The sequence below is a fragment of the Pristis pectinata genome, chromosome 21 (genome assembly GCF_009764475.1).
Source record: "Pristis pectinata isolate sPriPec2 chromosome 21, sPriPec2.1.pri, whole genome shotgun sequence".
Lineage (NCBI taxonomy): Eukaryota > Metazoa > Chordata > Chondrichthyes > Rhinopristiformes > Pristidae > Pristis > Pristis pectinata.
In genome coordinates, this window is record NC_067425.1 from 30,294,650 (window position 1) to 30,322,326 (window position 27,677).

Sequence of the window (27,677 nt, forward strand, 5' to 3'; positions counted from 1 at the left end):
TCATTATCTCAGAAAAAGAGTGTCAGCTACTTCACTGAGCTGATGGAAGGTGTCAATGGCAGTGTGATCCAGTGGGCCATACTCGCCAATAAATTGTTTGGGTTTTTGTTGGACCCACTGAGCTCCAGACCTTATTACAGTCCTGGGCCAATGTGCTGACTGCCCTTGACATCAAGGCAACGCTGACAAAACTGAAGTCAATGGGTATTAAGTCAAGTTGGAGTAATACCTCACACAGAGGAAGACAATTGTAGTTATTGGAGGTCAATCATCCCAACACCAGGGCAACACCACAGGAGTTCCCCAGGGTAGAGTCCTAAGCCCAGTCATCTTCACCTGCTTCATCAATAACCGTTCTTCCATCATAAGGTCAGAAGTGGTGGTGTTCTCTGACAATCACACAGGAGATGAAGCAGCCCAAACCTTCACACAGCAAAACCTAGACAACGTTCAGCCATGAGTTGATAATTAGCTAGTAACATTCATGACTCACAAGTGTCAGCCAATGATAATTGGTTTATTATTGTCACATGTACTGAGATACAGTGAAAAGCTTTAGTTTGCGTGCCGTCCAGACAGATCATTCCATACATAAGTACATCAAGGTAATACAAAAGGAAAGACTATAACTGAATGCAGAAAGTGTTACAGAGAAAGTGCAGTGCAGGCAGATAATTAAGGTGCAAGGGCCATGACAAGGTAGATTGAGCGATCAGGAGTTTTTTTTAATTGTACAAGAGGTCTGTTCAAGAGTCTTATGACAGCTGCATAGAAGCTGTCATTGAGCCTGGTGGTACGTGTTCTCAAGCTTCTGTATCTTCTGTCTGATGGAAGAGGGGAGAAGAGAGAATGACTGGGGTGGGAGTGATCTTTGATTATGTTGGCTGCTAGGTAGCTGGTGATGTTTATACCAGCTCATGTTACTGGTGATGTTTACAACTAGGAACTTGAAGCTCTCAGCACCACTGATGTAAACAGGAGCATGTGCACCACTCCGCTTCCTAAAGTCAATGACCAGCTCTCTTGTTTTGCTGACACTGAGAAAAAAGTTGTTGTCATGACACCATGTCACTGTGCTCTCTACCTCCTTCCTGTACTCCACCTCGTCATTGTTTGAGACAAGCCCACTATGGTGGTATCATCTGCAAACACGTGGAAGGAATTAGAGCAGAATCTGGCCACGTAGTCATGAGTATATAGGGAGTACAGTAGAGGGCTGAGGATGCAGCCTTGTGGGGCACCAGTGTTGAGGATAATCGTGCCGGAGGTGTTGCTGCCTGTCCTCACTGATTGCGGTCTGTTGGTCAGGAAGTCAAGGATCCAGTTGCAGAGGGAGGTGTTCAGTCCCAGGTCTCAGAGTTTGGTGATGAGTTTGCTTGGAATTATAGCATTGAAGGTGGAGCTGTAGTCAATAAACAATAGTCTAACGTAGGTGCCTTTACTGTCCAGATGCTCCAGAGCTGAGTGTAGAGCCAGGGAGATGGCACCCACTGTAGACCTGTTACGGCAGTAGGCGAATTGCAGTGGGTCGAGGTTGTCTAGAAGGCTGAAGTTGATGTGTGCCATGACCAGCCTCTTGAAGCACCTCATGATGGTGGATGTCAGAGCCAGAGTCATTAAGGCACGTTACCTTATTTTTTTTGGCACCGGGATGATAGTGGTTTTCTTAAAGCAGCTGCCAACCTCAGACTGGAGTAGGGAGAGGTTAAGGATGTCGGTGCATACTCCCACCAGCTGACTTGCACAGGATCTGAGGACACGGCCGGGGACACCATCTGGGCCAGTCACTTTATCCAGGTTCACTCTCTGAAAGGCTGACCTGATGTCTGCGCTGGTGACTGTGGGTACAGGTGCGTTGGAGGCTGTCAGGCCAAGTGGTGTCATTTCACTGCCCTTTGGTTCAAAACGTGCATGGAATGCATTGAGCTCCTCAGGGAGGGATGTGTTGTTGTGAGTGATACTGCCCGATTTAGTTTTGTAGCCTGTTACAGCAGTCAAGCCTTGCCATAACTGATGGCTGGTCTCGTTTGCCCTGGCATACCTCCAACATTCAATGGAATTACCACCACGGAGTTTCCCATCATCAATATTCTGGAGGTCAATGACCAGAAACTCAATGAGACCAGTCGCATAAATACCAAAGCTATAAGGGCAGGATGGAGGCTTGGTACCTTGTGGTGGGCGACTTGCCTCCTGACATCCAAAGCCTTGTCACCATCCACAACACACAAGCCATCAGCAGTGTGATGGAAACACTCTCCACTTGCCTGGATATGTGCAACCTCAACAGTCAAGCACCCCCACCCAGGTCAGCACAGCCTATTTGATTGGCAGCACGCCAATCACCTTAAACATTCATTCTTTCCTGTGTGCACAGTGGTTGTGACACAGGCCATCTACAGACCACACAGCAGTTCCTGGTCTCGGCCACTCTGTCCTTTATCTCCACCACCGTGAAGGACATGGGGACCAAGGACACCACCACCTGCAGATTCCCCTCCAGGACGTACATCATGTGAAAATGTATCAGCTTTCCTTCAACAGCCAGTGTCCCCATCCAGGACCTCCCTCCCTGCAGCACCCTGCCAGTTCCTTTACCAGACGGATTTGTTGACGGTGGCTCCCCACCAACTCCTCAAGGGCAATTAGAGAAGGGCAACAAATACTCGCCCTGCCAGGGACGCCCACGCACCAGAAACGAATAAATAAATTCTTTGCTCAGAGGGAAGGGAATCTTTGGAATTTTCTACTGCAGGGATGGGGGTGGTTGGGTTTAGTCCAGCAGTTTGTTCAAAATTTAGATTAATAGATTTTTTCAGTGTTAAGGAATCAAGGGATAGGGGGGTCAGATTAGAAACTGATATCGTTCAGTTGCACACTGAAGGATCACTATGGTCTTATTGAATAGTGGAACAGATTAGAATGGTAACACTGAAACTACTACTTATGTTTTGTAGGAAGCATTCTTCTAAATGTGTACAAAAAAAAACTCCGGGATTAAATCAAAAAGTCTCCAGACCGCATTGTGACTGAGTTCAAGCAGTGGCCCGACACAGCATTCAAAGAGTTAACAGAATGGCTACCAACTGAAGATCTGAGGTGAGTTCAATTTACTTGTCAGCTGTCCGCTGAACTGTGCCGCCTCTGCGCTGTAAAAGTTAACTCCTGGATTTGTTTTTAAGACGCATTATTTATTATTTGCAAAGGAGCGCTTGATCTGCTGACGGTTCGGGACTTCCGCTGAACGTGCACATGATGTTTTGCAGCAGGTTTGCTTTCTTTACCTTCGGTCTCAACGGGATGGCGATCTGCGGACTCAGGGTAACAGTGCAGTCGGCCATTTGATGCGAGCGCATATCTGTCTCTTTCTATCGGCCCCGTGGGAAGATCACATGGTCTGTCTCGCTGTAATCTACACCCTGAAAAGAAGGGCATAAAAAAACCCTGCAGCGCCTTTACATTCTGCAGATTAATCAACGTGGTTATTTGATGCATGCTTTTCATAAACAAAAAAAACGCACAGTTTAACACGGTTCTTTATTGGAATAAGAAATAATGGCCAAAAATATTAAAATTCCTTGATTGAGGAGTAGTTTATCAATGCGCACTCCCTCCCTGTATATTTCTGAGTGTTTTTTTTGTGGGGGTGTTTTAATGGAAGAAATTGACGCGCGCGGTTTCACGCGCTCTTTCTTGTCAATTTCTCGTCTCCCCGCCCCCTTTTTCTCTCTTCTTGTCAATTTCAAGGTGCCGTAATTTGGCGAAAAGAATGGGCCATGTGTGTGCCTTAATCCGTATGTAAATTACAGCCAATGAAGGAGTGTGTAGGATTGGAGCTGGGATTAGCAGGGGCGAATGAGTTTCTGCTTTACTGGGATTAGAGAACAAAGGCTAGTCTGAGCAGAGCCAGCAAAAAAAATCTGCCAAACCGTGCCTACTCTGCAATCAGGACAAAAAGATACCCCTTCAGAAAAAAGACCTCGGATTGTAATTCTCAAAAAATTCAGAAAAGCAAAAAAAAAATCCGGATTGGTCTAAAGGAAAAAACTAGGACGTTGGGAAGTTTTTTTTTATTTTTTTTTAAACAGAAGGAACTCCTGTGTGTTTGTGTGTGTGTGTTTTTTTTGGGAAAGAAGATCAGCGCTGTGGTGGGTCGTCTAAATTTAAAGGTGTAAGTAACAATAACAGAAGCAAACCAGAACAAGTTGTCACAATGTTTCATATTTTAAAGATACATATTGTATCCTGCGGTGACACGTGACTTGCTGGGGTGCAACACGCTGCCTGGGATCAGTCAGTCAGGATTTCAGCCGAGTTGTAAGGGGAGCATTTTATGGAAGCCGCTGGTTTAATTAATCTGACATTTTATGCGCGGCACCCCTTCCCCCCACTGGCGGCTCTTGGCACTTCCAACTCCGATCTGTGTGTGCAGCAGTCTGCTGTGTGTCTCAGAGAGGAGAGGAGAGGAGGGGGGAATAAGTGCCTGCAGGCCGGTCACTGTACCCGGTCATTCACCCAGTCTCCGTCAGTTTTCAAATTCAATCGCGTTCGGTGTCCGCAGTTTGCGAGCAATTCCGAGTGAAAAACAGAACCATCGCTCCCACCCCCACCGCCTCCAAGAACTACTTCGGTGTTTATTCCCGATTCCTCTTAACATTTCCCCTGCAGAAGTGCCCGATTACACGAATTTATTGATTATTTAATTGCCTGGAATGTGTTTTGGCTTCTTTTTATCTTCCACGCTTTTGATTTTCCTGACAATGACTGGATTGGTTTCCTCTCCTTTTGATTGGCCCTAATCTCGTTTTGTACTTGTATTTCAGGTTTGTCCTCCATTTTTTTTAACAAAACAATTTAAAGGGGTTCCTTAAAGTCATCAGCTCTTCCGTATCTTGTATTGCTGACTCGGATGTTATTCGTAAAACTGTGTCTGATAAAGCGGCAGTTTGTGCAGTTTTCATGAGTGACTAATGCCATCAGCATGTGGGAAGGGAGGAGGGACTGTGTCCAGAGTTGGGGGGGGGGGGATTTTTGGAGGACCCTGCTGTGGAGTGAGGCAGTTTCCAGGTGGAACAACGTTTTGGGAAAGTGTCAGTATTCTCAATGGTCTTCAGTGGGACTAATGTTGTCAATATTTCCCCAAAGGGAATAGTTGGGACCACTGGCCTTGTTTGATGCAGTCTCCTGGAAGAACCATTTCCTTAGCTGGAACAGAAAATCGTTCCACGTTCAGCTCTGATTTGGAAATTTGGAATGGAGAGAAACATGCTGCCTTTCTCTGTCTCCTGATCACCCCCAATCTGCTTTACAGCCAACAAGCACTTGTGAAGTCCAGTAATTGTACTGTGGGAAATGCAGAGGGAGCTCCCATCGGACAGTAATGTGATAAGATAATCTCTGTTTAATGGTGTTAGTTGGGTGATAAATATTGATCAGGAAGCACTGGAGGACTCCCTACTTGGATAAATGCAATATGATGTTATCTTCTCACCCAAAAGATGTCACCTCGGACAGAACAGCACCCCTTTGGAACTGCATTGATGTATGAACCAAGATTTCCATGCTCAGATTCTCAGAGCCACGGCCTCCTGACAGACACGAGTGCTGCCACGGAGACGCAATTGATACCTGACATGTAAAATGATGCAGTGTTACTGTTGCATCTTGTCGAAGCTTGTGGCGCAGTTGGCCGCACTTGCGCTTCAGAGTGGGTTGTGAGTTTATGTTCCCTTCTCGGCACCTGGGCGAATAAAATGCAGGCAGACAGTGCCAAATGAGTGCAGGACGATGGGAGGTGCAGTCCTTCAGCTAACAATTTGAACAAGAGCTGTGGTTTGCTCTCTCAAATAGTGTAAAAAAATACCCTAGAACTATTTTGAAAAAGTTGTTGTTCTCTTGCTTTGGCTAGTTTGATGTGTCAATCAACATCACTAAAATTATACTTTTTTTTCAATATTAATTCACAGGATGTGGGCATCACTGGCAACACCAGCACTTATTACCCACTTATAATTGCTGTGAGGAGGTGATGGTGATCCGCCTTACTGAACTGCTGCAGTCGGTGTGGTGAAGGTTCTCCATAGTGTTGTTGGGTAAGGAGTTTTGGAATTTTGACCCAGTGGTTATCTGGCAACTATCATGTTGCTGTTGTGTGAACGTGCATGATTAACCTGTATTATTTCCTACCTTACAGAAGTAGCTACACTTCATACACACCCTCATTAGCTGTAAAGTGCTTTTGGTCACTGAGGTTGTGAAATGCACTATTTGTATATGTGTGTTTCATTTTTTTCATTTATTTGTAATGAGAAAGAGAATGTCAGGAATCTATTTGGCGTCATGTCCTTGCATTCCTTGCTGCTGTATGTGATATAATTTATCTTTACAATGCATTTTAAAAAATTATACAGACTGTATTACTGCAGCACAGTTTTTCATTTCTCCCTTCAATTTCTCACGAAGTGTATTTGCCATTAAGGAAGAGACGTACTAAAGCCATTATGCTTGTTAAACCAACAACTTTTATTTGTACATCACTGTCAATAAGCAAAATGGCCTGAAGGTGCTGCGCAGGAATAAAACTGTTGCTAACTTACAGGTTACCAAAAGCTTGGTCAAAGTAGCATTCTTTTTAGGGTGTATTAAAGAAGAAAAAGAGAAGTTCAGGGAAGGAGATCCACAGCTTAAGACCTAGACTCCTGAAGGTAGATGAATTTGTGGATGCTTGTGTTAGGAGAACCATAGATATCTCAGAGGGTTATAAGGCTGAAGGAGGTGTCTAAGAGGGAGGGTGAAACCATGGAGGGGACATTTAAGCAAGGATGGTGAATGAACAGGATTTGGTTGAACAAAGGCAACAGAGTTGGAACAGCTACTTCCCTTCAACCATTCGATTCTTGAACCAAACTGCACAACCCTAATCACCACCTCAGTATAACAGCACTATGACCACTTTGCACTACAATGGACTTTTTTTTTGTTCTAATTGTATAATTTATCCTTGTATAATTTCTGTTTTACTTGTGAATGTTGTGTATCTGATGCTATGTGCCTGTGACGCCGCAGCAAGTGTTTTTCATCGCACCTGTGCACACATGTACTTGTGCATGTGACCATGAATGTGACTTTAACTTGGCTCTCAAGTCAATGGATGTAGAACACCGGAGGCCAGTCTGGAGTGTATTGGAATGGTCTAGTTTTAGATGATACAGAAGTGTGGGTCAGGGTTTCAACTGCACATGAACTATGCCTAGGGTGGACTTAAGCAATGTAATGATGGAAATAGGCAGCCCCGTTGATGGTGGACATGTAGGCAGAAGCTCATCATTGGGCCATCAAGGCCACGGACTATCTTGTTCCGTTTCATAAAGTCAACCGGGAGAGAAATGATTTGGTGAATGTGGAAAATAGACAGTGGCAGGACCTGATGACAAATGGCTTTGGTCCAACCTAATGTTTAGTTGAAACAGGGAGATAGATTATTGAGGGGTACCAGTTGATATGGTACAAGGTTGATATGGAAGAGAATCCAGTGCAGTTAATTCTCTGGCGAAGAATGGACAAGTATGAATGGAACCTACAAGATCCTGCTTAGCAGGACAACAGTGGAGAGATCCTGGAGGAGGATGGTGGCAGTCGAAGGCACATTCTCATGGGATATAATTTGTCGTATTGGTAACAGACCTTTTGATAGTGGGACACGAGTAGAAACCTGGTTGGAAGGAATTGAAGGTTTGGTTGGCATGTTATTGGACCTTATAGAGGAAAGTAGGGTTGGAAATGAAGTGGAAGTTTGAGGATTGACTGATTTGAAGGAGATATGAGGCAGTATCTGAGGAGAGACCTGTCATTGTTCATTCAAGTTGGAAGCTTGTAAAGGAAGTTGAGTGGTCAATAATTTAATGTGAGTATCTGCCAGTTGGGATAAGTTTAGAGAGGGCACAAGGAGAGGAACTAGAGGAAGGTGTGATTTTTTAGGATTAGGTCTACAGAGAACCTCGGAGGAAGTTTGGTCCGATTGGCTCGAGAAGTGAGGGAAGCTTCAGGGGCAGCTGATCAGATGATCATTGTTGAAGTTGGCAAAGAAATCCTTGAGTCTCTTGTGCTCATTGGAGGCGAGGCTTCAGGGGAGAGAGTTGTGATGAAGATGCTTGCAGTAGGAAGGAGAAGATGGGGTTATTGTTGCATTCCAGGATGTGGTACACTGCTCTTCATTTCTCTTTAGATTGTTATCACTAACATTGCAGTGCAACGTTGCATGGTCTGTCACAGTACAGCTGGATCCCTTGGGCACTCCATGTGGATGTGGCACAAAACGTCACTCCTGACAATTTCACAATTCTGTATTTTTCTTTCCTTGCATCACTTTAATACACCTCTCCATCCCCCCATCCCTATCAACGCAGAACATTCTCTCTCAGAATGCATTCAGCCGAGTTAGTCACACCATGGTTTAGATGACGAATCCATTAAGCTGTGAATGCTGTATGCCAACTCCCCAATGCTCCTTTCAGTTGCACCTTCATGAGATCCTCTGAGTCTGAAGCAGCCTAGTTATCAAACCGTTTCTCCTGGTTGCTTTTATTGCTGAGGTTTGGCCTTGTTCCGCTCCACAGCACCGTAACTAGCTCACCGTCCCTCCCTTCACGTCACGCTCACTGAAATGATACCAAATGTTGACGAGGGAATTGTCCAGCTTCGGCGCGGTCACTGGGGATTTGGCAGTAACTTATTTCCTTTTGTCTAATGTCACATTACAGTGCTGGCAAACAGCTTAGCAAGGCACTGGGGGCAGAGTCACAGTCAGGTTTCTGCGCTGATAAGACGAGCCCAATTTTATTAAGTATGAAATAATGGGAAGAGATCTACCTGTCAACTTCACTGGACCATTGAGCTGCTTAAACTTGTTCAATGTCACTTTAATGGGTCGGCTCCCTAGTTATCTCACTGAAAATTTGCCCCTTACAGCATAGGAAGAAATTAGTCGCCATTTTATCCTTTCAGGCCCCTTACAGAGAAACTGAGTCAGGCTAAAGAGATGGGAAAACCCAGTCCACAGAATTTTTAAGATGTGATTTACAGGGGTTAGGTTAACTTGGAACAGACTCGTGTTGTAATCCTGATGTCAGGAATGATCTGCCTTGCAAAACCACCTGGTGATGTCTGGTGGCAGGGTGAGGTGGGATTGGGAGAGGTGAGATTGTGGAGAAGGTATGAAGGTGAATTTGGTCTCTCTTCTTGGGCAGCTCCTTGGGAACGTTACATTTTCCCAAGGTAGCTCAGCAAACATTCTTGTTGCTTCCTCTGCCCTTCTGGTTATATCTTGTCATGGTGAGCTCAGTGTTGGGCATGTGAACAATATGACCTGCCCATTAGAGCTGACTATATATAACTGGAGCCTTGATACCAGGGATCTTGGCCTCTGGAGAACTCTGACCTTGATTATCCTCTCAGTGGATTTGGAAGATGTTGCAATGATGGTGTTGGTGGTATCCCACCAGTGCCTTTAAGGCCCCCTTTTTCTCTGAAGCATACAGGAAGGTTGGGGGGGGGGGGGGGTCACTGCTCCCTGGCAAACCATGAGTTTTGTCCAGGGTTTTTATCTTCAAACGCTGCTTTCCTCAGATGGCCAAAGGCTGTGCTGGCATATTGAAGGCAATGGTGAATCAATGTCTATCTCCATTCAGCGTTGGCTCCTGTGATATGGTAGGTGGTCCACAATTTCTGAGGCCCCATTGTTGGAAGGTAGAGTGTACAGTGGAGGCAGGTTGGTAGAGAGCCTTTGTTTTGTGAATGTTAAGTGCAAGCCTATTCTCCTGTGTACTTAAGTCATCGAGTTGATGATGACTTGGAGCCTGGTCTCCAATTATGTGCATACACAAGCTTCATCTACGTACTGCAGCTTGATGGCTGAAGGTGGAGCAATCTTGGTTCCGGAGCATGTGGGATGTAGGTTGAAGAGTCTCCCGTTAGTCCTGTGGATTAGCTCCACTCCTGCAGGAAGTTTATTGGAGGTGAGAAGCAATATTGCAGCAAGAATGATTGAGAAAAGTTTACGAGTGATGAAGCAGCCTTGATACCTGTTAGCACTGGGATTGGGTTTGCGGTGGACTCGGTTGAGGTGAAGGTTTGCGTGCTGTAACATAGCAAGTATAAATCAGATCAATTTGTGGGCAGCCAAATTTGAGAAGGCTGTTCCACAGCCCCTCTGCAATGATGGGATCAAAGGCTTTCATGAGGTTGAAATTTCCCATGTACAACTCCCTAGTATACAACCAATGAGGTAATTTGAAATGAAACTTCCGGCCTCCCCTTCGCAACAGTCTGTGGCAGCGTGTCCTAACGTTATTGCAATTGGCTCTGCTCTGCATATTTTCTTCCTGACCTCGGATAAACCTGCCTCACTTGCTCCCAGACTGTTAGTTGCCAAGGAGATGTAGGAAAGGTTGTTTAATACCCCACAAGGACAGACCAGGCTGGTGGATCAGCTGATCTTTTCCAGTCTGATATTTCTACACACTTGTAGTACATAATGACAGTTTCCTGGTGAAGACGTGTCTTTACTATATTTACAGGTGGCGGGTTTCCCTGGTGTTGGCAGTTGCTTCATTTATTTATATTTGCTGATGAATCAACAGCAAGTTTACGTTTTGCTGTTCTGGGAGGTGTAACAATGGAATAAACTGTGTGCAGATAAAAAGATCAGACTCTGAGAGATTAAACACCACAGTTACATTGTTCAAATACCACGAGATTAGTTTCCTAGGAGATGGATCCCAGTAGCCATGGACACAAGGGTCCTGGAATTAGGATTGCGAATTTTCTATCCTCTTCACACAAATATAGAGGAACCTGAGGCGCTGAGATAAAAGGACCCAGTAAGCAGCCTGCACTGTCTCTCTGGCCCACTGTGCACTCCATGACACAGCAGCTAGAAGAGCAGCATCCTCCAGGCTATAGTTGCAGTCTTCCCCGCCATGATATCATTCTTGTATACCTTTTCAACACAAAGAATGTGTGCTGGAAACAGCAGCAGCTTCTTGGGCCTGCCTGTGTTTATTGATTTCTTGTGTGAGGAATTTCTAAGGGCCTTTGTTGCAAATGATGAACAGCTCTTCTTTTATCCTGAGCTGGGTCTTTTTAAATGCTTTCTTTATTTTTAAAGCTTGTTCATTTTTATGGGAGGGATTCTGGCGCCACTGGCAAAGCCAGCGTTTGTTGCTCTTCCCTGAATGCCTTTGAGAAGATCTGGTGAGCTGCTGCCCTCAGCAGCTGTGGTCCTGCTGGTGAAGGTGCTGTCAGGGAGAGAGTTCTGGGATTTAGACCCATCGTCAGTGGAAAAACTGGCAAAGTCGGGATGGAGGGGGATCTATAGGTGTTGATGTTCCTTGCACCCACTGCCCTTGTCCTCCTCTTTGGTAGAGGTGCTGTCAGAATAGCTGAGGCGAGTAACCGCAGGGCATGTTGTAGAGGGAATGAACCTTCAGGGTGGTGGATGGGATGCTGGTAATGCTGGCTGCATTTTACTGGATGATGTCCAGTGACACTCCTGCCTTGTGCCTCATAGGTGGTGAATAGAATTTGAGGGATCGGGAGATAAGTCACAGGATACCCAGCCTCTTAGCTGCCCTCGTAGCTTCAGTTTTTATGTGCCTGGTCCAGATGAGATTCTGGTCAATGGTGTCTCCCTTCCAGGATGTTGAAGATGAGGAATGCACTCGTGAAGATGCAAACTACATGTAAAGGATATAGCTCCCACTTCAACTTTGGGATTCAGCTTTTAGGTCCATGTTTGGACCAAGGTTATGATGAGGTCCAGAGTCAAGTTGTCCTGGTGAAACCTAATTTTGGTTTCATTGAGCAGATTATTAGTGAGTATTGGTGATGACATTGTTGATCACATCTCCCATTGGTTTGCTGATGACTGAGAGCAGACTGGGTGGTAATTAGCCAAATTTACTGTGTTCTTCTTGTGAATAGGACATAACTGGGCTATTTTCTACATTGCCTGGTAGATGCCAGTGTTGTAACTATACTGGAACAGTTTTGTACAGGTTTGGATAGTTAGGGAGCACAGGTCTTCAATATTATAGCTGGGATGTTGTCTGTACCTGTATCAGTGCTTGCAGCTCCTTCTAGAGTGAATTGAATTGATTGGCTTTTTTAATGGAGGAAATCTCGGAAGGGAAACGAGATAGATCATCTATGCTTCACCTCTGGCTGAATGTAGTTGTAAATATTGTAGCCTTGTCTCTCGTGCTGTCACTGAGGATGGTGATGTTCTTGAACCCGCCTCCCTGTGCCAGCTGTTTAATTGCCCATCATCATGCACAACTAACTGGTGGGACTGCAGAGCTTTGGTCTGATCTGTTGGTTGTGAGGTTGCTTTGCTCTGTCTATTGCTTGGTGTTTTTGCTTTTTAGCTCCCATGTTGTTCTGTGTTGCAGCTTTATTAGGCCAGCACCTTGTGCTTGGGTGTGCCTGACGCTGTTTCTGCAGGGCCTTCTGGGTTGGTCCTTCAACCTGGGTGATCCTCTTGCTGGATAGTAAAGCTACAGTGGGGGGTATGCTGGGCTAATACAGACTGTGGTACTGGACATTGCTGCCAGCGGTAGTTCACAATGCGTCACAGTTGTCCATCTTTCAGCAGCCAGATTAGTTCAAAGACTGCGTTCCAGTAGCACACAATACAATGGAGCGTGCCCTTGGTGCAATCTTGTCTCCACCAAAATCATCATGGACAGATGCATGCGATCTGACAACGTTGAGGACTCTCAAGGCTGCTCCTTCTCGCCCGAGTGCCTCTCTGATGCTCCCCTTCTGGTCCTGCTGGTCTTTCTCTGCTTCAGTGTAGCAGTGATGGGGCAACTGAGTGATGATTTTTGTCTGACATTCTCATCAACTACCCCCTCAGATTCTACTACTCACCTACACACTAGAGGCAATTTACAGCAGCCAATTAATCTGCCAACCTGCATGTCTCTCGAACATGAGAGGAAACCAGAACACCTGGAGGAAACTCCACACAGACAGGACCTGAGGTCAGGATTGAACCCAGGTCTCTGGCGCTGTGAGGCAGCGGCTCTACTGCCTGCGCCACAGTCCCACATTGGTAGGTCTAGTAGGCCAGAGCAGGTAGGATTTCCTCCTCTGATGGACATTAAGGAATCAATTGCGTTTTCCCAATAATCTTGTAGTCATTAATGTTGATGACTAGTTATTTTAAAATTTCAGATTGTCAACTGAATTTAAATATGAGAGCTGCCACTGGTGGGTTTACACTCTGGTCTCTGGTTTGATAGTTCAGGCCTGCCTGATGACTGGTGTGCCACATAATGTCTAAATTGATTGTCTTTTCTCCCTTTCCAAGCCTTCCAGCAACTTCTTCCAGCAACTTCTTCCCGCATTGGCACGGCCGTTGGGTTAGAGTGACAGCAGTGGATTACTCTACCAGAATCATTGGGAATAACAGTGAATGAACAGGGTAGATCAATCACCCGACTATTGTGCTGAATGTTGGCCTTGTTGGATATCGGGGGTAGTCTTGCCAAGTAATAGCTTTGCTAGTTAACAATACAGCCTCATCAGTTGCTTTATGCTGGTTGATTTCTGTACACAATGATCCTGAGGCAATAGTTTTGTCCTCCCCCCCCCCCCAGCGGCTGTGCCATCAGCCGACCATGTCAGAAACTTGAGAACTTCCTCCTTAAGCCTAGTCCTTCTCATTTTAGGAAGTTGTTAGAACCTGCACTAATACCATTTTCTTTGGCTAGCTGTCAATCTTTTCCGGTTTTTGTTTCTGTGAAGCGACATTGGAGATTTCTCAGTGTTAAAGGTGTTGTGTTAATGCAGATTGTTATCATCTTTGGTCCCAGCATACTTGAGCCACCAGAAGTGACCAGAAGTGGAAAAACTATGTTGGTCCCTTGTTTGTCCCAACTATCCTTCTGGAAAGGTCATATGTGGATTATGGGAGTGGGTGCTAGACTCAACTGTAATTGTTCCCAAAGTTGAAAAGCTGGCAAATGCTCATACTTGGACTTGTTTAAAGAATGGACATTTGAGGAAAAATAGTGAAGGGTAATTGGGATCAGTGGCCCCATTGAGAGGTTGGTGAGTTCTAAGCAGCAGTATTGACTCCTGGAGAAAAGTGATAGGAGAATGGAAAGTATTACTCCAATTAATGCCACAAGACAGGATGGTAATCTGATTTTCATCTCAAATCCTAATTATACAACAGGAAAGATCTTTAGTTGGCTGTCATTTAATGCTGCTGGTTAGAATGGGTTGTATAAGTTCGAAGGCACTCCTACGGTTTACTTTGCAATTTTTTTTGTTATATAACTTACCAGCTGCTCCTGTTTTGCCAGGCTGGGCTTGTTTTGCCTCACTCCACAGTTGCAGCTGGGATCATTTCCTTCTCTGTGCTCTGCATTCCTTCCTGCTGATCAGTTGGTGTTCACTGATGTCCTCGTCAGAGATTAGTCTAAAACTATTTGCTTTCTTTTCATATCCAGTTGTTCATGTGTGATGTTTCACCAGTTTCCTTTGTGGAAAGTACTTTTAAAATCTGGAATGGAAAATTGTTTTTTCATACCCAAAACAATTCGTGAAATATTCCCAAACATATAATGGAGATGCATGGTGGGAAGCTATGCATTATATCAACACAGCAGAATTATTTCTTCTAGAAACAGGTCTCTTTAGGTGGTTATATTTTGAGGCTTTGAAGCAAGGGTTTGTAATGTGATGGACTCAAGTTAGGATGATCATTAGTGTTATCTGAGCATGATTTTGAGCTACTTGGATAGAACAATGTTTTCCAACATTATCATTTCTTGCCACAGCTCCTGTCTGGGCAGGTAATGACAAAGTATTGGTATTGTTTTATTATTGTCACTTGTACTGAGGTACAGTGAAAAACTTGTCTTGCATACCGATCGTACAGGTCAATTCATTACACAGTGCAGTTACATTGAGTTAGTACAGAGTGCATTGATGTAGTACAGGTAAAAACAATGACAGTACAGAGTAAAGTGTCACAGCTACAGAGAAAGTGCAGTGCAATAAGGTGCAAGGTCACAACAAGGTAGATCGTGAGGTCTGAGTCCATCTCATCCCATAAGGAAATCGTTCAATAGTCTTATCACAGTGGGGTAGAAGCTGTCCTTAAGTCTGGTGGTACGTGCCTTCAGGCTCCTGTATCTTCTACCTGATGGAAGAGGAGAGAAGAGAGAATGACCTGGGTGGGTGGGGTCTTTGATTATGTTGGCTGCTTCACCAAGACAGCAAGAGGTAAAGACAGAGTCCAAGGAGGGGAGACTGGTGTCCGTGATGCGCTGGGCTGTGTCCACAACTCTGCAGTTTCTTGTAATGGGCACATGTTCTAAATTAAATGCAAAATGTGTCACTGAGGCATAACATTTCTATTATATAATTCAAAAGGGTGTAGCTGGACTATATTGCCCCTTGATACACTCTAAAAGTTTCTATCAATCATTGTTATAAAGTGCAAATGATAATTACATTTTCAAATAGAGTAGTGCCTAGTTGGTATTGATCATTGATTCAACATAAATGCAACCATTAGCAATTTAATAATATTGGTTGCTGTAATATGACCAAGCTACCATGTGCCCATTTTGAATGTCTGGTTCCATTTTAGCTAGTGAAGCTGTTCGAGAGCAAACTGTCTACTGTTGAATCATTTGCAGCTGTGAGATCTGTAATCCATTCTAGTATATTTCTCTGGGTAACATTGTATTTTTAATTAAATTAAATTCTCATTAAATTGTATTTCTTCAAAAGAATTAAGGGGTTAAAACAGGTCTCCAAAGCAGTGATGCAATCCCTGTTTCTTCTGCTGTTCGGATCAATTGATTTGATTGATCCAACACTCTGCCTGAGGGTGCATTATTTGATGGAGTAAGTTATGCCAATATTGAAAGTGATACAAGACGACAAACATAATGACTTCGCTATTAACCAAAAAGGCTATTGTATTTCTTCAAAAGTAGTTCAATGAAGTGTAATTGACCAATTGTTGATGTTTTTCTGTGTATAGTTTTGTTTTGTACTTGGTGTGGGCCAAACCTTTACACTTGATTATCTTGTTGTAAATATATTCCATATTACCTTACAACATAGGAGGAAGCCATTTGACCCATTGAATCTATGCTGGCTCACTGAGCAATTCCATTTCCCCTGCAACCTATTCTTCCCATGTCCTCGTCAATTTTACCCACCAAGTACTCTAGGGGCAATTTATAATGGCCAATTAACCTAGCAATCTGCACAGCTTTGGAATGTGGGAGAACTTTGTGGAAACCCACGCAGTCACAGGGAGACGTGCAAACACTACATAGGAATAGAGTTCAGGATAGAATCCAGGTTACAGAAGCTGTCAGCCAACTACTCTACCAACTGTGCCAATGTGCCTCTCTGATAGATTTAGTTATTTAGAAAAAATGATCAGGGTTTGATAAGTGTCTCTCTGAAGTAAACTGGTAGAATAATACAAGAAGGTATATGATCTGATAAACATTGCTACAAGAAAGGTAATTTTTAATCCTTGGATCACAATTCCAGAAGGGCAGTTGACTTAAAAAGCAGAACTTCTAGACTTGCAGGAGACACAATGCACTGAGAGAACAATTTTCAAGCATGGGAGCAAAAGAGTGGTTCTCTAAATTGCTGGAAATTTTATCAATGTTTCACTCCCCAAGGCCTTGTTTTTAAGTTGGCTTCTGGCCTTTTTGACTTGTTGGTCTAGGTGACCATTGTGTGGGATAGAATTGAGGGTAGTGTCACACTTGAAGAGTTCTTCACCTCTATTCTTGGCTCTCAATAAAGGTCCTTGACTGGGCTATAGATGGCAATCAGAGTACTGAAGAATCTGCATCTCATGGTTATCAGTGAATTGCTTCATACCTTCCACCCACCATCTCTACTTCAGGTTATGAGTTTTATGTTGGTCCTTGGCCTTTGGGGTCCCTGTAGAGTTGTTTCTATTTCCTTCAGGCATGGTGGTGTTTCTAACCCAAGAATTTGCATTTGTGGTTAATTAGCACCTGTTTCTCATTCATGCTCATCGAAACAATGCTGGTGCTTTTCGGTAGAGAAGCCAAGTGTTGCCTTCACACGTTCAAATTATGGTGGATATCAGGGCGGTTTAGACACTGTAGATGCTTTGTGGCTTCTATTGGACAAGGGTCAGAGTGTCTGCATAGCACTGCCTGAGCTCACTTTTCAGGGTCCTCAAGACCTTTAACATTGATTTCCTTGTAGCAATATTTCTGTTTTAGGGACATTTAGAAGGAGCCAACCAAGCAGGTTAGGAGGTGGTCACTGTAGCAGTCACCAATACCAGTTATGTCTCTCACTTGGACGATGACATAATCAACAGTTACCATAGTGGACTGAGGGTGTGGTCTTGAGGCTCTTGTGCTCATTTTCCTGATGAAACAGTGTGTTGGCTGTTACAAGACCACACTCCAACCATTGTCAGGAGATGGCTCTATTGAAGTTGGCTTTTCTTACTCCCTTCTTGCCAATCATGTCTTGCCAAAGCATTCCATCCTTTCGGACCATGGAGGATAAGCTGTCTCCAGCTCCAACCTTGATTTCCCCCACCCCTCGAGGTTGGACTGCATTTCTCCCTCACTTACATCCATAGCTTCAAGGATGAGTGTCCAGGCACTGATGACTATAGTACGCTGGTCCCATGTTAAAGGGAGCTTTAAGGTTATTCAATGTTCTCTGTTCCTACAATGGGAGTCACTGAAACACCAGTCTTGCCCATGTTTTTTATATTATATCAATAATATGTAAAGAAGATGGAAGGGAACCAGTGCTACTTTTGTGTTGATTTGGAACAAGAGCTTCAAGGGGAAATGAGTAATTTGGAAGATTTTCCCCAGTCAAACAACAATTAAATCTGAACTATGGACCTATAATGGGCTGAATAAGTATTTGAGCTGGTGACTTGAGAAGACTTGGTGTTAGCAACTAAACATCACAATCTGCCCTCTGGGATGTGACATCTGTTAGTCAAAAAGATGCCTTCACAGGAGCTACAACACTTATGATTGTGGTAGAGGCAATGGAAGAAAAGCAGCTTAATATTCCAGAGCAATAATCTAAGGCAAGGTTGATAATGCCCCATAGCCAAGAAACAATAAAATGCATGTCATTTATCCAAATTGGAGAGAGGTTTGATAATGAATTGTAGAAGGTGGTACTAACCAAAAAAGCTGTGTAGGGGAGGTCTAGTAATAAACTGTGTAATTTAAGGGGATGGGGGAGGGAGTTAAGCAAATTAGTTTAATTATAAACAAAGTAATTTATAATGTGGAGGAATAGATGCATTTGGTTCTGACTTGGGATGTGCTTTAGCTCAAGTTATAATAGTCTTGAGTAACCACCAGTGGAGAATGGCTGAGGTGGCGGTTTCCTATTGACTTCCTCATTTTTACTTTCAGAATATCTTCTCCTGTCGAACTACACTGTAGACTAAAAGTTGATATTGGGTTGGGAGCTGAGGGGGACTTCAACAAGAATTTCGCACTTTGATCTCCTGTCTTGTCACACCTGGGATGTCTGGAATCACGTGAATCCAACATTTCTGCTGGAGGGAGGAAATGCTGTCATTAAGCCAAAGCCTCACTCTAAGTGTATAATCATTTACATTAATCTAGATATTCAGACTGGATTGGTGTGAACTGCCTTGGGTGGGTAAGAACAACTAAATGTATCTAGTCTTTGCGACTCCAAAGGCATGACAACATACATTGGAACATTGTAACATTGGCTTAAATGCCTGGGAATTCAATTAAATGTATATTATTTTAATGAAAAGCACTGTCAAAGAGGAAAAGAAACAGAAGCTTGGGAGGCAGTTCCAGAATCTTGGATCCAGGGAGCTAGACAAGGCTAGGGTTGGTGGTCTGAGTAATATCATAGATGTATAACAGTCCAGAACTGGAGGGGCTTAGAGATCTGAGGATTTTAGCAAGGTTACAGGTATAGAAGGAGCAAGATCATTATATTTTTTTATATATGGTAGGGACTGGTAGCACAGGAGTATTGGGTGAACGGAAGTTGATTTAAGATGGGAAATAAGTGGTAGAGATCTAGTTGAACCCTGGTTTGTGTAGGGTATACGCTGGGAGCTAGCCAGGAGACTATCAGTGTGGTTAGGATTAGAAGTAACAGGTATGGATGGGGCTTTGACAGCAGATGAGCTCAAGTAAAGTTGGAGATGGGCAATATTAGAGATGAATAGGTAATCAAGAGTGATTTATGAGTGGAAGGCAACATTGAGGATATTGTGTATAGTTCTAGATGTAGTTCCTGTAAATGGGAATGAAATAATTGAAGAGGATTCAGAGAAGAGAAGCAAAGCTGACCCTGATCTATGAAAAGAAACTTATAACAATGAATTTGCTTTAATTGAAAGGGAATATGATCTGGGTTTTAAAATGCTGTAAAGAATACTAATGTAATTAAAACTAATTACTTAACCTTATATCAGAATACTACCTAAATTTGCAAGTAAATGGATAGAAAAGTTTTCAATAGGGATTCCCAGTAAAAGTATTCCTTTTTAAAGAAGGAAACTGATGATGGATAAGTGGTTTAGAATGGATAAATGACTGTAGAATGAATAATGATTACAACTGAAGTTCCGGTTTCGCTCCTGTCCATTCGAAAGAGAACTGAGTAAGCCTGAATAATATGGATTGTTATTTGAATTTCTTTTGATGATCATCCGGGAGAAACTTGAGAAAGCATTTCTTTTGGTGGATGCATTTCAGGAGGCAGAGTACAGGAATATAGTTGCAGATGGTGTTAGAAGGAACTGAACTTGAACTAAAGACTGAAAGGTCAATTGATTAATGATGCTGGCTGCTTGGATAGACTCTCCAATTATGTTCTTATATTTAAATACATGAATATTTCAAAATAAATTTATGTTAGGGAAGTATTTGAATATAAATAATGTTGGTCAACTACAATTGAGTTATTATTGTGAACTTTGTAAGTTTGAAAACTTTAGTACTGGCAAGTGAAATCATTTTTGTTTTGTTCCCAGCTTTGATTTGGAACATTTTCTGGCAGGTAGGAACTATCCTCAGCAGTTCCCCAACCTCCAAATTTTCCCTCATTTTGTCTGCTGTGAGCCTAGTGAACCAGATCTTATACCACTGAGATTGGTTTACATTTCCCACTTAACTAGCCCATGGCTTCTCTGAATATGCTTTTAGTTAGCATGGGCCAGGAGGCCACAAGGAAATAGATTGATAAAATTGATTTTGCATTTAAATTGAAATAGATAAGACAATAGGAATTGTAGAATTTACTCACAATTCACCTTCTGCCATCCCGACACTTGCTTGAAACATCTGAGTTACTATCTATCATTTCAGTTGATTGCTGTTAATTAGCTTACAGCACACCCAGATGTGATGTCAGGAAGACTCTAATGGTGAAGTATGGAAATCTTTCAAGCATACCAACCACAATGTCTGATTTGACCTGACTTTGGGTGTTTTATATTGGCATACCTGCCTCTTGTGACACAATTTATAAGGATGTTGCCAGAACTTGAGAACCTGTGTCATAGGGAAAGGTTGAATAAGTTAGGAGAATGAGAGGAGATATTATAGAGGTATACAAAACTGAGGAGTATGGATAGGGTGAATGCATGCAGGCTTTTTCTCCCCCCCCCAGTTGGGTGAGACTAGAACTAGAGGACATAGGTTTAGGGTGAAAGGTGAAATATATAAGGGGAAATCTGAGGGGAAACTTCACTCAGAGGGTGATGCGAGTGTGGAACAAGCTGCCAGCGGAAGTGGTAGATGTGGGTTCAATTATAACATTTAAGAGAAGTTTGGATAGGTATATGAATGCGAGGGGTTTGGAGGGATATGGTCTGGGTGCAGGTAGATGGGACTAGGCAGACGATCAGGTCGGCATGGACTGAATGAGCTGAAGGGCTTGTTTCTGTGCTGCAGTGCTCTATGACTGACTATATGACCATGTTGAGGTATCCATTCATGATCAATGTCATCTGTGAGCCAGTTGTCTTAATTCCAATGCACGGCCAGTCTCTGGCCATTTGTTACACACCTTTTATTAAAAATATATTCTGACTTCAAGAAGTTAAGGAACAGATTTTGCTTGGCTAGCTTACACTTGAATTGTACACCTTATTGGCTGCTTAGATCACAACCAAGTGCAGAGCTCAATCATCATGAGGCATACAATTCTTGTGCTGGAGAAAGCTGGCTCCAAGTGGCCCATAGATTGAGGCGGATGGGAGGCAAATGGCAGCAAGTGGGAGAGGGAAGGTTAGTTAATGAGCAGACAACAGGGACACCCATTTGTTGTGTGAAAAGGTTCTTTTGAATCTTAAAGATGGAGGGTTCTGAACACAGGCTTTGGATTTTAAAAGTTTAATCACAAAGGCAAATGCAGGGACAGAATGAACGGGAACAGATGCACACTTGCGCGCGTGCACAGACACACACACGCAGACACAGACACACACGCAGACACAGACACACACACGCAGACACAGGAGACAGCGAACATGAGGGGGATTTGCAGTGAGGATGAGATACTCACACACACAATAAACAATGTATAGCTTATCAAGGGATAAATACTTCAATGTCTGAATACCTTGACCTAGACAAGCATTGGCTCTAACACTCCTTGGAATCTGACTAAGACACTCCCAAACCACATGGTGGTGTACACTCTTACCAGTGGTCTCTGCAGCATTGGCTCACTATTCCTGGGGAAGTCGAAAGAGGAAGGGCCAGGGCCATGCAACACACTTTTATAGTGCTGGGTGGAGCCTGGTCAGGTGATTTAGACAGGCCAATGGTCAGGCAGGTTCAGGAACAGAGGTGCTCTCCAGGGCCAATCCCTATGCCCACACCTGTTGGGTAGGGACACCTTGATTGACAGTGGTGTCACTTCCGATCCGAGGAGCAATGTTGTCCTCCGACCAGAGGGGTCAATGTTGTTACTGTCACATGACAGCGATGTGCTGTCCTATTACACCATTCTAAAGCCAGTCAGATTCTTCTTAACATAAGTACGTTAGATCCTGATGTTTACACTGGGACCTGCGTGCAACTTTTTGCTTGTTAGTCTGAGTGAGTTTCCCAGTGGACTAGCTCATTGAGATAGTGGAGATGAGGCAGAAGGGCAAGGTTTTTAATTTTCCATTTCTAGCCCTTTCCTGTCCTGATATCAATTCCCTCCTGTCCCAGCAACCCATTCCGTAGCCTGGATTACTGGAATACCTTGAGATGTCCCAAGCAATCAATTTACTTTCTGTGTAATTTCCTGTCTTGAATGTGATGATTTAATATAAGGCCCAGTGCTAAAGTATAATAGGCACCTTTTTTGAAGTAGTGGGTGAGTTTTTGAATCTCGACCCTCTTCACTGCTACAAATTTGCAGCACAGGTAAAGTAGGGGGTGGAGATGAGAGGGTGCAGAGGAGATTTACCAGGATGCTGCCTGGATTAGAGAGTATGGATTATGAGGAGAAGCTAAAGGAGCTAGGGCTTTACTCATCGGAGGGGAGGAGGATGAGGGGAGACATGATAGAGGTATACAAAATATTAAGAGGAATAGATAGAGTGGACAGCCAGTGCCTCTTTCCCAGGGCACCAATGCTCAATACAAGAGGGCATGGCTTTAAGGTAATAGGTGGGAAGTTCAAGGGAGACGTCGGAGGGAGGTTTTTCACCCAGAGAGTGGTTGGTGCATGGAATGCGCTGCCTGGGGTGGTGGTGGAGGCTGATACGTTGGTCAAGTTCAAGAGCTTGTTAGATAAGCATATGGAGGAATTTAAAATAGAGGGATATGTGGGAGGAAGGGGTTAGATAGTCTTAGGCATGGTTTGAAGGTTGGCACAACATTGTGGGCCGAAGGGCCTGTATTGTGCTGTACTGTTCTATGGTTCTATGATTCTAATTTGGAGTCTTGCTGGTGGTACTCATTGCTATGGGTACCTGGAAGTGAACCTTAAGCCTTTTTTTTAACAGTGTGGTGGGTGTTTGTATCTTAAACCTCTGTAGACGAACATCTGGACAATATGTTGTAGCTCTTCTGTCAGGTGGATCAGTGTGCTTAGATCGGCGTCAATGCAACACTTGTTGCTGAGAATCAGTTAAAGACAGGAAGGTGCAAAAGGCAATCTGCTGGTGGGTCTGAATGCAGTGGGTGTTGACAGACAAATTGAGTGGCTATTGGTATTGGTTTATTATTGTCACGTGTACCGAGATACAGTGGAAAGCTTTTTGTTGAGTTTGTACTTGATTGAATTTCCCGAGGAGATGATGAATGTAGTGCAGTGGATGTTGTTCACATGGATTGTAGTAAGGCATTCAACAGGGTCCCTCATGGTGGGCTCATCCAGAAGATTAGGATACATTGGATCCATGGTGACTCGGCTAGTTGGATTCAGAATTAGCTTGCACATAGAAAACAGAGGGTAGTGGTCGATGGGTCTTATTCTGGCTGGAAGTCCATGACTAGTGGTGTTCCGCAGGGATCTGTACTGGGGCCACTGCTGTGTGTGATATACAGTATATATATATATATGACTTGGATGAAAATGTAGACGGGTGGGTTAGTATGTTTGCAGATGCCACAAAGATTGGTGGTGTTGTGGATAGTGTAGAAGGTTGCCAAAGTGGGATACAGATCAGTGGCAGATATGGGCAGAGAAATGGCAGATGGAGTTTAAACCAGGCAAGTGTGAGGTGTTGCATTTAAGGAGATCAAATGTAAAGGGACAGTACACAGTTAATGGCAGGAGCCTTAACAGCATTGATGCACAGAGGGTTCTTGGGGTTCTAATCCATAGCTCCCTGAAAGTGGCCACACAAATCGATTAGGGTGGTAAAGAAGGCATATGGCATGCTTGCCTTTTGTTAGTCGAGGCACTGAGTTCAAGAGTCAGGAAGTCATGTTTCAGCTTTATAAACTCTGGTTAGGCTTAATCTGGAGTATTGCATTCAATTCTGTTCTCCCCATTATAGGAAGGATGTGGAGGCTATGGAGAGGGTGCAGTGGCGTAAACCTTTCAAGGATGCTGCCTGGATTAGAGGGTATGTGCTATAAGAAGAGGTTGGACAAACTTGGGTTGTTTTCTCTGGAGCGGTGGAGACTGAGGGGAGACCTGACAGAAGTTTACAAAATTATGGGAGGCATAGACAGAGTACACAGCCGGTATCTTTTTGTCAGTGTCTAAATGTCTAATACTAGAGGGCATGCATTTAAGGTGAGAGGGGGTAAGTTCAAAGGAGATGTGCGGGACAAGCTTTTTTGCACAGGGCACGGTGGGTGCCTGGAATGCACTGCCTGGGGTGGTGGTGGAGGCAGATACGATAGAGGCGTTTAAGAGGCTCTTAGATAGGCGCACGAATATGCAGAGAATGGAAGATATGGACCACGTGCAGGCAGAAGGTGTAATTAGGTGTTATTGGCTTAATGACTTCAGCACAACTAATTGTGGGCTGAAGGGCCTGTCCCTGTGCTGTACTCTTCTATGTTCTGTGTTTTCTATCCTCTCCCCCACCTGGTTACATCTGACCATCATGACTCCCTTATCTGGTTCCACCCATCACCTACCAGCTTCTATTGTTACCGTTCCTCCCCTGCCTGGTTCCACCTCCCTATTTGTTTTCTTGTCATATTTCCATCTATCACCCACAGCCTCTGTCTCGCGCCCCCCCCCCCCACCCCTTTATTCTGGCTATCTTCCCTCTCCACTCTGGGACCTGAGGTGGGATCTTGACCTCAGATGTCGACCATCCCTTTGCCTCTACTGGTGCTGCCTGACCTGCTGAGTTCCTCCAGCAGTTTGTTTGTTGCTCCAGATTCCAGCGTCTGCAGGGATATACAGGACAGTAATTTGGGGGAAATAAATGGAGGAGTCATTCTGGAGGTCAGGCACAAGGAACGAAGACAAATCACCTGAGGAGAGTGGAATTCAGAGGGCTTCCAACCATCACCTTCTGAAGGGAGGAGAGGGAAGGAGCTGCCCTTAGATCACATTTCCAAGAATTTGCTTTCAGTATGGCAGCTGGAAATTTTGAGCCCCCACTGCCCAACCCCCCCCCCCAAATCTTTTTGGCCACAGTGAACAAGAAAGAAGATCCAGAAGGAAGAGGTGGCAACTGAAGGAAAACCAAAGTATTTGGTGATCGGCTGGGCTTGGCTCGTACCTGATAGCTGACCTCGAATATCCACTCTGGGCAGTTTATATAACTTGTAATGTTCCTGATTTGGGATATGTGAGTGGAATTGTGTGCCCCGCTTATATATGATTCTGTCAGGTCCTTGGATGCCTAACCAAATTCTCTTCCATACGGTCAAACAGTAGATATTCTGTTGTGCTCTCCCTCGTCCACTTCAATCCCTATCATTATGAAAAATTGCCTGTTTTTGTTGTTGAGAAATCACCTGGAAGATGCATACATAGTGCCCTAGCTGGAATAGGACGGGTCAAATGTTTCCATCTCAAGTAGGTGTGCAGCTGTGAAAAGGAAATCACCCAATGGTAATTGACCTCTGACGTGACTGCAATCTTCACTGTAGGTTTCCATAATTAACTTAAGAAATAACAAGCAATTAATGGCTTTTAACCTTCAACATCCCTGCTATAAATGAGGCCTCACCATCAAGGCACTGCATTCCCCCCAGATATGAAGTTTTCTGTCCTTTTCTTAATAAACTGAGGGCTATTTTGACTAATAAATGAAGATGACAGTTGTGGCTCCTCTACTTTTGAAGAGGGTAATGTGTGCCTTGCATATTTCTAATAATATATGTGGAACATTGACCTTAAGGCCAGTTATTAACAGGGTATTTTTAACTCTCTTAGTAAAGGAAAAACAACAGATATTAGAGAGAATTAATTGAAGCTCCAACATCATTGGAAGGTATCTTCGAGTGGAGGTTATCTTTGATAGCTTTGCAGACGTGTGCTTTAAAATAGATTACACATGTGGACATTTTACAATTTCCTTTCCAAAGGAGGCCTCTCTTTCTTAGAAAAAGAAAGGGGTCTCATTTAAATGGCCTTTCCAGAAGCTGAAGGATCAAATTCTATTGAAGGTTTTTTTTGCCCCGTTAATGAGGCTTTGGTAATCCTTGGGTTCTTCCCTGTATCCTCTCAAATGAGAAAGCTTGTTGAAGCATTCCCAAAGGCTCCTTCGCCGATGGAAGCCATTTTTGCACTGTGACCTTGACAGACTCAGCCAGGATTACTACAGCTTTCTAGTTCTGGCTCAGAGCTGGTGTTAACCAGAGCAATCTGCAATTTAAGGAGAGGCTGTGTGTGGCCAACAGTTACAGCAGTTCTGCAGCACTTGGTGCTGCTGGAGGGGCTTTGTTAGTAATGCAAAAACCACAATAGATTAGGTCTTAGTTCACAACAACATTCAGTTTTGTAGCATCTTTACCATCCTGAAACTTTCTACATTCTTTTAATGAAGAAGAAAAAATGAATTGAGATATTTCAAAAATATTCTGTTTTGTCGATAGTTTGCCAGTTAATTCAATGAAACTGCAACATTGCCATAAAATGATTCCATACGTTAAAGCCCAATCTCTTCACTGCAGTGCAGAAAATGTACGAGTCCTGATTTTAATGGTGTCTTAGCATTAATTACACTGCAGAGGTCAGGTCACCATCTGTGGAGAATGAAACGAGTTAACATTTCAGCCTGTTGACCTCTCGCCTTTTAAAGTCTGTGTTCCAGTATGCTCTTGAGTCACATTTATCTGGGAGAGCAGGAATTCTGGGATAACGTTTGGGCAGGAGAATTTTATTTTATCTAGTTCACTCAAGAGTTTTAAGACCAGTGACAATTGTTTCCACCTTGTTCTTGCATTGCTGGGCGATTTGTTTGTTTTCCTTTTGATAGCAAAAAAGTCAAAAGGGACAGGATGAGGGAAAACATTGCAGGAGTGGTTAGTTTCTGCTGAGGATGCAGTGCCTCAGATGCAGGGAAGGATGGTGGAGGAAGTAGTTTGGAGGAAAGCAAGAAGGCTTGTCCTTGAAGTCCAGGAGTTGTAAGGAGAAATGTGATGCACAGGGAGGTCGATTGCTTCAGAAGGGATTGACTTGGGGATCCTTACCAGCAACGGGCCAACACCATCTTGCTTCAATATAGCTTAAAAAAAGGAACTTGAGTGCTCACTGGAACACTATCAAAGTTAAACGCAAAGGTACATAGAGATACTAATGCAGGTGACCAAAAGCTGTTGGGGTATGTTTAAAGGATGAGTTTATGAGAGTTGAAGAAGGGTGTTTAAGGAACTTGGAGCCTTTGCAGATGAAGCAGCCTCCAAAAAAAATGCTCTTCCCAAGACTGCAAGAAATTGTAGAGTTGTGATCACAACTTAGTCCATCATGCAAACCAGCCTCCCTTCCCTTGACTCTGCCTACATTTCCCACTGCCTCAGGAAAGCAGTGAACATAATCAAAGACCCCTCACACCCCAGTCATTCTCTCTTCTCTTCCTCCCCCCCCCCCCCCCCCCACCCCTTCCATCGGGCAGAAGATACAAAAGCTTGAAATCACCAGGCTGAAGTACAGCTTCTATCCCACTGTTATCAGACTCTTGAACAGACCTTGCATTGCTA

General features: G+C 43.8%; 1 protein-coding gene across 11 annotated transcripts in view; it reads left to right on the top strand.

Annotated features, from left to right (window-relative positions):
- The first annotated feature begins 2,482 nt into the window (after positions 1 to 2,482).
- The window catches only part of gtf2ird1 (GTF2I repeat domain containing 1), a 145,279-nt gene continuing 120,084 nt past the window's right edge, over positions 2,483 to 27,677 (top strand). For 5 of the 11 annotated variants that reach the window (XR_007957940.1, XM_052035727.1, XM_052035734.1 and 2 more), the window contains exons 1-2: positions 3,906 to 4,171; positions 5,967 to 6,092. The gene's annotated coding sequence lies outside the window, so the exon portion shown is untranslated. Of the gene's footprint in view, positions 3,100 to 3,206; positions 3,270 to 3,301; positions 3,322 to 3,870; positions 4,172 to 4,802; positions 4,824 to 5,966; positions 6,093 to 24,064; positions 24,134 to 27,677 lie in introns of those variants that run through there. The other 6 variants (XM_052035730.1, XM_052035732.1, XM_052035728.1 and 3 more) reach the window with 6 other exon arrangements.